The sequence below is a fragment of the Nicotiana attenuata genome, chromosome 3 (genome assembly GCF_001879085.1).
Source record: "Nicotiana attenuata strain UT chromosome 3, NIATTr2, whole genome shotgun sequence".
NCBI classification, from domain to species: domain Eukaryota; kingdom Viridiplantae; phylum Streptophyta; class Magnoliopsida; order Solanales; family Solanaceae; genus Nicotiana; species Nicotiana attenuata.
In genome coordinates this window covers 55,454,847-55,467,874 of record NC_031991.1, presented here as the reverse complement: position 1 = coordinate 55,467,874, position 13,028 = coordinate 55,454,847, and positions in this window count along the sequence as shown.

Below are 13,028 nucleotides of genomic sequence, written 5' to 3'. Positions count from 1 at the left end.
ATATATATATATAGCCAATAAAGAAGGCAATATGTGAAGTGGTGTACATGTAAATATTTGTTATCATATAGCAGTATAAAAAAAAAAAAAAAGGAGGAAAAGAAATGAAAAGTGCCCCTAAACTTTGGGAAATATGTTGCTCCAATAGCTGGAAAAAAAAAAGTCACTATAAATGTACCTTTATCCTACCAGCCTGAAGCTTAACATTTTACAAGCCAAAAAGTCCTAAAAGATTTCAGAAAGCAGTGTTTAAACTACATTAGTGACGACTTACATAAAGAGCAAGCTTATGGTTAAAGAAAAAAAAAATATTTTTATCATTGGTGACCATAACTTTATCAATTCTTAAAGAGTCCCAGGTGAAAGGATGCAAATTTTTTGCTGAACAAAGACGAGATCATAAGCAAGGTAAAAGTTTTGTGAGGTTGAAAAGGTTGAACAAATTTGAGAAATGAGGAAATTCTTATTTTGAATAAATTTCTTTCCTACAAGGAAAACAATGATTTTTAAAGAGAGTCAATATAATTTGAAAATCTTTTCCTCGAGGACGAGCAAAAATTCAAGTATGGGGGAATTTGATAAGTATAATTATTCATGTATTTTCATAGGTAAATAAATAATATTTTTTATAAAAAAGAAAGAAAAGCATGAATAATTTATATTTACTCTCCTATAAGTACTAACAAATCTTGCAGGGAAGGATTAATTAAAAGAAAAAAGAAGAAGAAGAAAACAAACAAAGAAAGAAGAAGGACGATGATACCTTGTTGGTGCATCAAGAAACCAAAGGAAGAGCATGCCATTATTGATCCAACACCTGCTCTTGTTGTCGCGACAATGAAGAAGAAAAGATATAACAATTAGCGTCGCGACGATGACATTTATTGTTGCAGCACAATGAAGAGGAAAAGATATAACAATTAGCGTCGCGACGATGACATTTATTGTTGCAGCACAATGAAGAAGAAAAGATAAAGTAATTAGCGTCGCGACGTCAACTTTTACTGTCGCAACATAGGATTAGTTTGCTTGCAATTTTCTCCTATAAATAGGGCCTATCTATGTAAGGCAAAGTACGCCAGAATAGTAGAGAAGAGTCAATCTCTTAATTGGATTCTCTAGCTTAGATTTTGGCAGTTAATATTTCTTTCTCTTTTAGGAAGTATTCTGTTTCTCTATCGTCTTAGTAGTACTCTTATCTACTCCATAATGGAGTAAACTACTCCAGTTGGGATACTTGAAAAAGCTTGCTAAGTTACTATAATATATATTCAGTTCTATATGCTCTTGTCCGAGAAGCTGTCCAAATCTCCATTTTTTGTACCAAAAGAAGTAAGCTGTTGATTATTTAATATTGTATAATCTAACTATTCTATTTTATAACTACCGTTGTGCTAATTTTGTATTCGGAAGAAGCAAAATAAAGTGCAAGTGAATAGTTATAAATAATATAGTCATTGGACAAATTAATATAATCTCAGCTACTTACAAGTGTCTTTAGTCTTACTTAGTTCAATCTTTATCCGGAAAAGAAAGTGATTTGATTAAGTCTATTGATCTAACGAGAACTAATCGAAAGAGGTTTTTGTTATTATTGGTACAACTCAGGCAAGAAAATATTTCTGTTCTTATGATCACTAATTGTAAATTATTTAATTACACTAATCGGAAGAGGTGTTTTAGATAGTTACTTAAAAGTAAAAAAATATAATTGTATTAGAAATAAGCAATTATACTTTCGAGAAATAAGTATTAGAATTTGAATCTTATTATATTAATCTTATCAAGTGGCTTCAAGGATTCCCAACACTTTCTTATTATTTCTACTCAATTAGTTCTTTGCCCTTTAAAAATATTAAAACTTTCGCTCACTCATAAATTCGATTCTCCTAAATAGTAACGAAGATAATCTAAAACCGTAGCATAGATGTTTCAATCTCTGTGGGACGATATCTTAAATTGTATTATAATTTGACAAAGCACGAGCAAGAATTCCTATGCACATTGGCCTCGTCAACTTGCTGCTGCCCTTCACGGATGCACCATTTTGTTTCTCAATCGCTTCATCGTAATCTTCATCCACAAACTTTTGAGCTTTTATAGATTGTTCCACTAAGGAACCGGGTTCCTTTAGAGCATTTTTGTCAACCCCACCTACTAGAACGCTCTTGTCAGTAACAAATTCCCCTTCATTTATCAACCTCTTTTTCCTTGTCCTGACACTCCTCTGACTTTTCTGCAATGTAGACTCAAGACCCTCTTTCTGCTGTAGCCTGATAGTAGGTGACTTGGAAGAGGATTCTAAGAACTTAGGATGATCAAGAGGTACATGAGTGGTTTACCTGGAAGAGAATCAGGTTTTTCAGTAGGTTTTTGAGGGACAGTTTCATGAGCCAAAGATTCGAAGAGTACTATGGTTCTTTCATCGCCTATGAATGGAGTTTCTTCCCCCTGATACTCAAATAAGAGATATGATCCTTCATTCATCAGATTCTCAGCAGCGATAGCCATGACGTTATGCGCTGCTCCCTTTTTTGGTGACTCTGTGAGAGTCACTGAGTCCAAAAGGGAGGAGTTCAGATACTGATCAGGATCATCCTCAGATACTTCTAACACCTGAAAGGTAACACCTCCTGAGTGTTCTTTGAGGATATCAGAGGAATGAGGAGACATAGGGTTTTCAAAACATGGAAGGGAAGCAGGGTTTGACAGAAAAGGAAAAACTATAGAAAATAAGAAGGAACCAGGTGTGGATACAGTAGTATTAGAAAGAGTGGAATAGTGAATTTCTTGGGATGACTTTAAGGATGATAGGGAAGTGGGAGTGGTGTTAATGGTGTGAGGAGGAAGCGATCGTTCGATTGCCATTATAGGAGTATTTTGTAGGTAATTAGAGTGAGAGAGAAGTGAAGAGAGGATCACAGAGATACAGAAGAGATGAAGGTTCATGACTTGCTTTGAGGGAGAAAGAGAGTTTTATGGGAAGAAGGGCTAATGATGAGAAGAGAGAGAAACGGGTTCTGAACAGTCCTGAAAATGGCGACAGATTTGTGGGAAAATGTTATCGTGCAGAGGGGATGAAGGGGTTTGAAAGACAAGACATGACATACAGACTTTGAAAAGTCGGATGATGTGGCAGTTGAGTTAATTTTGTTAACATTTTTTAGAAAGCATGCATAACAAACACATTACTACTAACTTATGGTACAAGAACCTGATGCCCGAACAATTTTTTTTTGAAAAAGATTTTAGCAGCTCTTCTTTCGCAGTTCATGATTGTACCTTTAGCTTCTATGATCGTCATGCGTGTTTACCTACAACGGTATCGATGTGAGTTAGGCTTGGCCAGAAAACACTTTAGCTATTTTTACCTGAAGGTGTTTTTCATAGATTACTGATGGAGAATCAGGTTCTCTATTAGACTTTAATAACCCCAGCTTCACCTTGCTTCTTCCAAAATGTTCCCTACTCAAGACTTTGGTGAAGACATCTGGAATTTGGTCTTCTGTGCTGCATGACTTTATACAGATCAACCCTTTCTCCACATTGACCCTTAGAAGATAATGCTTCACCTCAATGTGCTTGGTCCTCTTGTTTTGACCTGAATTCTTGATCAAGTTGAGTGCACCTGTGTTGTCACATAGAAGAGGCATACCATCAGAAAATATCCCAAAATCTTCTAGTTGCTACTTAATTCATAGGGGTTGAACACAACAGGATGCTGCAGGTACATATTCTGCTTCAGTTGTTGAAGAAGCCATTGAGTTTTGCTTCCTTGTGCCCCTAAGAGATGAGACACGATCATGGCAAGTGAGCCATTCCAGAAGTGCTTTTCCTGTCCATAAGATAACCTGCAAAGTTAGCATCAGCATACCCGATAAGATTAAAATTGTCACCTGAGGGGTGATACAGGACCAGGTCCTGTGTTCCTTTAGGGTATCTCAAACTTCTTTTGGCAGCCTTCAAGTAAGATTCCATGGGATTTGATTTTGGATTCTATTCTGGAATGGAAATACAGAAGGGACTTAGGGAATTTTTGGATTTTGATTCTTGTCTAAGTCCAGAATGAAGGGGAATGATTATGTTATCAAGTAGATGGGAGCTTTTGTGTTTCTAGTTTGGGACTGAGGTTTGATTGGTAGAGGAACTGGGTAAATTAAATGGATTTCCCTGCACTCCTTGTTCTATTACATGTGGAGTGCCTTGCACTGCATCTCCAACTATTTCTTCAGCTTCAATGGTAGTAATTGAGGTACCAGGTTCCTTTTAAGAAGTTGAAGAGGATGTTGCATTGTCTTCACCTATCTCCTTCATCTGACTCATCATATCAGCCTTCCCATTTGAAGCCTCAGATATTTCCCAGGAACCAATGGTGGTTCATTATCTTGATCATTAGTGTTTCCTCCTTTGCTAGAGGAGGGTGTCTCGTTGAATAGCACATGAACACTTCCTTTCACATAGTGTGCCCTTTTGTTGTAGACTTTGTGTCCTTTGCTTTGTGAGGAGTATCCCAGAAGGATTCCTTCATTCCCTTTTGCATCAAACTTCCCAAGCTGGTCCTTCCCGTTGTTGAGAACATAGCATTTTCATTCAAAGGTTCTCAGATGAGTTGTCTTTGGTTTTCTTTCATTTGGCAGCTCATAGGGGGTTTTATTTAGGAGGGACCTGATCATACATATGTTCACCAAGTAGCAAGCAGTGTTTATTACTTTTGCCAAGAAATTTTTGGCGATTCTACTGTCGATGAGCATTGTCCGTGCCATGTCTTCCAGAGTTCTGTTCTTTCTTTCAACAACACCATTTTGCTGAGGAGTCCTTGGTGCTGAGAAGCTGTGAGTGATCCCATTCTCGTTACAAACTCATCAACTTGGCATTGTCAAATTCTGTCCTGTGGTCAGATTTGATGCATGCTACCTTCAATTTCATCTTCACTTGGATCTTCTTGACAAAGGCCATAAATACCTTGAAAGTCTCATCCTTTGTTCTAAGAACCAGTTTCCAGATGAATCTTGAATTTGGCAGACCACGAACCAGATCCTTCTGAATCAATTTATTCAGAAGTGAGAAACTTGCATGCCCCAATCTTCCATGACAAAGCCCTACGTCATCATCAACTGACTTCAAGCATCTCATATCACCAGCTTATAGAGATTCAAAGTCAGCGACGTACATGTTCTTGTATCTTTTGGCTACTAAGACCACTTCGCCAATTACCAGATTGGTAACTATGCACACTTTTGATAAGAACTCTACTTTGTTCCCTTTATCAAAAATTTGAGAAACACTCAGGAGACTGTAAGTCAAGCCATCCATATAGTACACGTTCTCAATTGAGTGTCAAAGAGACTTCCCTAACTTTTCCAACACCGAGAATGTACGCCCCCCCCCCCCCCCGTTTTTTTTTTAAAAAAAAGGATACATTCTCTTCCTGCAGGGCTTTCAGTGAGAGACAATCCATGGTGTTTCTAGTCATGTGTTTTTAACATCCACTGTTCACGAACCATTGTTGTCCATTTATTCTCACTGTTCCCTGCACATATAAATCATGGGTTAGATTTAGGAACCCAAACTAGTTTGGGTCCCTTGTTATGAGAAAAGGAATGGATGAGGGCTCTTCTAGTCCATGCAAGCAACACTCGTTTCTTGCGAGCGGTACCTGGTCCCTCTTTAGTAGTCACCTTTTCAGTAAACACTTTGTTTCTCTGAAACGATTGAACCCTGGCCTGGCAGTTTTCCTTGAAGTGCCCATTGTTCCCACAGTGGGTACACAGCCAGTTGTCAGGAACAGTGACGTACTTGTTGTGAGGGTTGTAGGGAGTTTTCTCCTTTTGGAACCCGATTTCCTACCTGTTTCCACTATTGTTGAAGTACATGGAAGTGACAACATCTGAGGACTAGGTCCACTTCAGAGATTTCTCAAGATCAATTTTTACTTTCTCTAATTCAGCTTGAAGTTGCCCATTTTTCTCAACTTCACCACATAGACTGGTTTTCACATCATTTAATTCCTTTTCAAGCTTGATGTGTGTCTCACTAGCTACTTCCTTCCCTTTCCCAAGACTCAGAGTCCTATGTTCTCTATTGAGTCCCTCAATGGTTTCCTCTAGGTCAGTGATTATCACCAAAAAGTCATCCCTCTCTTGCTCAGTAGCTGCAATTTTCTCTTCTAGAGTGTGTTTCTCATTGCTTAGACCTTCTATTGTTTCCTTCAAATCAACAACCACTACCATCAGGTCATCTCTCTCATTTTCTACACTATTTATTTTTTCATTCAAAACTTCCTTTTCCGTTTCAATATTAGCTATGGTCTCATTTAGGTCCACTACACAGACCACCAGATCATCTCTAGATTGTTCAGCTTCTCTTAGTTCTAAGGTAAGGATCTCCTTATCATTATCAAGGCTATAATATGCATCTATTAGAACATTTTCTAATAACCTTAACTTCTTAAAAGAGTAGGATTTCAGATTTCTTTGGACATCCCTGAAATTTACCTCATCATCTTCATCTTCTTCATCATTATCAGACTGAGCCATCAGCGGGAACAGTGAGTTATATTTTGTTGCTTCAGTTTCCACTGCCATCATGGAGTTGTTTTCTGCATATGGTTCCCTTTCTGATTCACTGGAGGAGTCTCCCCAAGCAGCAAGAGCCTACTTTACAATATTGTCAGCTGCACTTATTCGACTGAATCATTTTTCTGGAACCAGGTTCCTTTTTGCTGCTTTGTCAGGGTTTTGTTTGTATTGCTCCTGTTTTAGAAGTGGACAGTTTTTGATGAAATGCCCTGGCTTTCTACACCTGTGACAGAGATCATTGTTCCTTGCCTTACTTGAATTGCATATCTTTGGTATACCACCATTCTTTTGAACCATCTTTTGAAACCATTTAGTAAGATAGGCCATATCACTATCTTCTTCACTTGAGTCACTGCTTTCAGCCTTGAGTAGCAGGTTCTTTTCCTTCTTTGGCTCTCTCCTTTCACTGTCCTTCTTTCTTTTCATTTCATATGTCTTTAGATTACCAATCAGCTCATCCATGGTTAGATTTTGTAGATCTTTAGCTTCAGTGATGGCATTTACCTTACTTTCCCATGAACCAGGTAGAACACTGAGGATTTTCCTTACAAGCTTGTTTTTGGGAATAACATCTCCAAGTGAATGAAACTCATTTATGATGGATGTAAATCTAGTGTGCATATCCTGTATAGACTCATCATCCTTCATCCTGAAGAGCTCATACTCTGTGGTGAGCATGTCAATCTTGGACTGTTTAACCTGAGTAGTTCCTTCATGTGCGGTTTGCAATGCCTCCCATATTTCTTTGGCAGTATCACAAGCTGAGACTCTGTTGTACTCATCGGGTCCTATACTACATACCAAGATTTTCTTGGCACGATAGTTCTTTTCAACGGCTTTTCTGTCAATATCACTGTACTCCTTTCTGTCTTTCAGCACCATTGATCCAATTTCTTCAAGCTTCTTCATAGGAACATGTGGACCATCACAGGTGATATCCTACAGTTCTGAATCTTCAGCCATTATAAAATCATGCATGCGAGTCTTCCACCAGACGTAGTACTGACCATTGAATCTAGGAGGTCTGTTGGTTGATTTTCCTTCCTCAAAGTTGGGAAGAGCATCCATTGAGATCCTTTCTAGGTGTTAACCTCTTAGAAAGAACCTGCTATGATACTAACTGATAGTTTATATGAGTCCACCAAACTATAGAGCACCTGATCCTCTATGGGTTTTTGCTGAGAATACTTATGAAGCAGTATGTAAAGGAGACACAAGATTTTTACGTGGAAAAATCCCACTCAAGGGGGAAAAAAACCACGACCTACACTTGTAGGCTTTCAACTTCACTAACTTGTAATCTCACTACTACAAGCCACTTTGTAATGACTTATTACAAAGACTTCAACTTAAATAACTTGTGATACTCTTATCACAAGCCACTTTGTTACTCTCTAGTTACAAATACTTTAACTTATGACTAAACCTAGTCACAACATAAACTCGGAGAGTTTACGGATTTTGGGTTTCCTAAAAAAACAGCTTCTAAGAAAGCAAGATAGGATTTACAATGAAGAACAAATAACAAGATTACAACTCAACTAGGGATGCACATAAGCCATTGTGAAACTGATCCTTTAGTGGAGTTATCTTCTTGTTCTTGACACACCAGTGACTTCAATGCCGGATGAACACTTTAATGCTTGAGAGAATATCACTGAATGCACAAGTCAATATGTTGTGCCTTGTACCAGGTTGTTATACTACAAAAGACATCACAATGGTGATGTCAATTCTTGGCACACGCTTCTTCCCAATGAGAAATGACTACTGCACTGTCTCGTGTACAGTGGCGGACAGTCACTTTTTGTAGTTGCGTTCCAGCTATATAGTTGACTTATACTTCTGTCAGAGAACCCTAAGGGAACAGGTCCCTGTTGTGTTCCTCTTTATAACAGTTGCGGACAGTCACATTCTGCAGTTACGTTCCAGCTGTACAGTTGACTTGTACTTCTGTTAGAGAACCCAAAGGGACCAGGTCCCTGTGGTGTTCCTCCTTGTAGTTGTTCACTCATTTGCTGGAGATCAGACTGGACATTGTTCATTTGAAATGTATGCCAAGTGGGTCAAGTTCTCTATCTGGTTCTTAACAATAAGTTTGTTAGATCATCAAAACATAAGAAACATAAGGCAAAGACATTGAAAACCCATCAATTCCTATTAACCTTCCATTTGCATATGTTTTCACTTATGGAGGTTGTAGCTTAATGTATTTTCTGGCTTGTTCTTGTGTGCAATTCTGATTGCTTTTCTTCAATTTTAGGTCTCTTTAACCTTTGACTTCATTATGTTGATAATTTGAAACATGCCTAAGCCTGATTCAAGTAAATTAGATTCTTGTTTAAGTCTGTTTAGCCAATGTGTTATGAACTACTGTTGTTTGGGACCTTTGCACTTGTCAGCAGTTCTTTGGTGGCTATTTTTGCTTCAGGCTGTCAATTATGTTATTTGAACATGCTTTACCTGCATAATTTGTACTTTCTTTAGCTAACTAGTCAATTATGTTCAAAACATGAATGTTTACATTTACTATATGATACAAGTCTATCTTCTTATCCTATGCTAAATTTCTGTGGTGGTACCTTGCCTATGTAGCATGTTCTAATCATGTATCAAGAATTTTTTATCAACCATGACTTGTTCTGTATCAATATTCCATTTAGCATGTTTTTGGCTCCCTTGATTCACCAGTAGTTGTCATGATTTGCTTCCTTATCCTGTCTAAATGATGTTCTGCTATCAAATCAACCTGACTATTTTGTAACACTAGGACCTATACTTAGCATAATTTGGACCTTTTAGGTTTACACTCATTTGGCATAATGAATCTGGGTATGATAACTTTTTCCAATCTTGCAAACTTGTTCTTTCCTTAACTCTGCTAATGTGTAATTGCCTATGCGTTGAGTGTTGAACCTGTTTGTTCTTAAATCCTGTGACTTGTACTATTATCTGCTTTATATTCTTAACTTGACTATGTACGTACCCCTCAAATCCTTCCTCTCAACCATTGTCCACTCCCTTTCATTTGTCACCAATGTTATTTGAACCTCTCATTCTTAGCCGGCTGAAAGCCAATGCTACCAAGGTTTTTACTACTAACCTCCCTAGTGTGATCACTGCTCGAGGTCCTTTTGAGGCCCTTGTGAACTTTGACACACTAGGGTTTGGGTCCTTAATTATTTCCCCTAACGCCGGAACCTTAATTCCTTCTTCTTACTATCCCATAAACATGTAACCTGGTTGGCTTAAGTAATTCAATGCTTGGCAATATGATTGTGTGATTTGGCTTCGAGCACTTCTATGGATTCTGGGTTGTGTTGATGAACATGGCTTTTGTTGAAAGTCTGCGTATGCTGCTGAAGACCCAAACAATGCTGGGTATTTATTTGGGCCTGCTGTGGGCTTACTATGATTATTTGTACCACGTTTGTAACTACTTTATTGTTGGGCCTGTAATAATTTTGTAACGAACAAAGGGGTGTTAGTAAAATTGGGGAAGGGGTAGATTTAGTATTTGCATACAAAATGGGTAGATGATATGCCTATAGGACTTACTAATTTATTTGCTATATGTGCAATTCAATCACTATGTGCACTATAAAAATCATGCCATTAGGGGAAGCACGCACACACACATTGCCTGCTAGCAAAAATGAATAAAAAAATGTTTGTAATTATTCTTGCTGCTACATGTTGCTAGAAAAACTGCCTATAGGAACAAATGTCACTGAACTTTCTTTCAATTCATCTCAACATATTCACTAGAAAACATGTCTATAAGGTTGAGTGTAATGATAAAATGGGCTCTAAGTACTACACGTTAGAGATCCTGCCTATAGGGAATAATTGCTCGACATAATTAGTTAATGGTAGACCACTCGACTACTGTTTTATGTACGCTACTGTTAGAGGGCATGAATAATTCTGGGGCTTTTCCCTAACAGCTTTTGCTATCTTTGGACTGCGTAGATCACCCAGGCAAAACACTATAGTCTTAATAACTTGAAACCTGCGATTTCAATAATCAACTTATAACAACTGTATAATCCCTTCTATAAGCGATATCTTGCATCTGAAATGGCTTGCATGCTTTAATTCAAAGTCACCTAGCAATCATGTCTGTAGGGTTTAAAGTTCTTATCTTTGAAACCACTTAACTTGAATGTTTGTCTTGCGTGCATTTGTTGCTTAAGTGTGGAGGCAAACTTGAGCCTTAACTGCCTATATGTGAAGTCCAATGTGTTTTTGTATGTCGCCTAGTTTTGACATTTTTGAGCAGCCTAAGTGAGGTCTAGATCCACCCAAATAGAGGTCCAATACCTCCTGGACCATATGTATGGGAAGAATAGTGCACGCATAGGGTACGACTTAGAATTGAATTAGAACTCTTTAGGTAACAATTTTAACATAGTAATCGGGTAGTAGGAGATGATAGTCTGTGATCGCTGGATAATATGAGTAACTCCCTATCCTTAGGGAGTTGTGAAGTATTATTTATGTTGCATGGGGTGATCCTTTAGGCTAAAAGTTTTAGGACCCACCCCCCTTTCTTTTCTTCATGTGTGGTTATTAAATATAAATAATTGTATCATTGCATTCGTGTTAAGACTTGTACTAATTGTGTTACAATAAAATCCTTTGACTTCTGAATTCCCTTTGTTTATTAAGAAATCCACATAATCTTATGTTCTGCCTGGACCCATAGTTGTGGACCACGAAGAGTGCCTAACACCTTCTCTTTGAGGTAATTTGAGCCTTTATCCGATCTTTGATGGCGTTGAATAGTCAAACAGAGTTATTTGCAAATAGGTGCCCTAACGCACCTTAAAAATCGTTAGGTGACGACTCTTCTCCTTTAGCACTCTATCTCCCATTCCAAAATAAGTTGTCACGACGTCGAAACCCGCTTTCGCGAGAAAACGGGGTGCGATAATGATGCTCAAACTAGACCTTGAAAAAGCGTTTGATAGACTTGAATGGTCTTTCATCCGCAAATCACTTCACATCTTAGGCTTCCCACAAAGCTTATCAACCTAATCATGAATTGTATCTCCTCCTCTTCCATATCTATCATGATAAATGAAAAACCCACAAAATTCTTTGAACCATCGAGAGGTATACGCTAAGGAGATCTACTCTCCCCATACATTTTCATCATTTGTATGCAGTCATTATCTCACCAAATCGACCAAGCAACAACCAATGGAGACCAGACACCAGTTAAGATTAGTAGATCCGGTCCACCAGTCTCTCACCTGCTTTTTGCGGACGTCCTTATATTATTCTCACATGCTGACCTACATAACACCAACACTATTTTAAATATATTCAACTCATTACAACGCCAATCTGGGCAAAAAATCAATTTCTCCAAATCCAAAGTCTTTTTTTTTCAAAAGTGTGCCCATCACCACTCAAGATTGTTTGACTAGAGTTCTAAACATCTGCAAGTCCACTAACTTTGAAAAATACCTTGGCTTCACCTAACAAATCACTTCCCTAAAGACAAGGATTATCAATTTATTATCAATTAAATGAACAATAATCTCTCCGGTTGGAAAGCAAAAACTCACAACATGGCAGGAAGAATTACACTACTACACTCGGTCCTGACCATCATTCTAAACTACTCCTTGCAATACAATCTATTACCAACCTTCACTAGGAATCAAATAGACCGTATCCAACAAAATTTTCTTTGGGGATCAACTACGAAAAAGAAAAGTCCATCTTCCCAACTAAGAGACTTTAACCACTCTAAATCACAAGTGGGACTGGGACTATACAAAACTACTGATAAAAATCATGCTATGCTAGAAGGGCTTCTTTGGCGTGTCTATAAAAGTACAAACTCATTATGGGTCAAAATACTTCAAGCAAAACATGTGCAGCATCGGCAAACTGGGACATACCAGGCCAAGCCATCTGATTCACACATATGGAAAAGTATGACCAATGCCACTGGCCTCTTCCAAGCGGGACTCTCTTGGAACATAGGGGATAGAACAAATGTAAACCTCTGGAACGACAACCGGCTTCCACATAATAGAGGTCTACGCCACACGATCCAGGGCCCCCTACACCACACGGAGGAACAATTGACAGTATCATCAATTTTCTCAAACCACTTGTGGATCCTGGAAAGATTATCCTTGTCCTTACATCCTGATACAGTAAAATTAATTAACCGCACTCACATTCCATTCTCCACTAACAAACCTGACCAGTCTTTTTGGAACCAAACATTCCTTGGCAACTTCACTACTAAATCAGCCTATCTACTCCAACTCCAGATCACAAACCAACTACCATCGCCCACACCTGAAAGTTACTATTGGCATTAGCACTCCATGAGCTTGAATAAACAAAAATTCTTCTTGTGGTTACTCGTTCACCACAAGCTCCCTTCTAGAGATTTCCTATACCAGAAAAACATACTTCAAACAA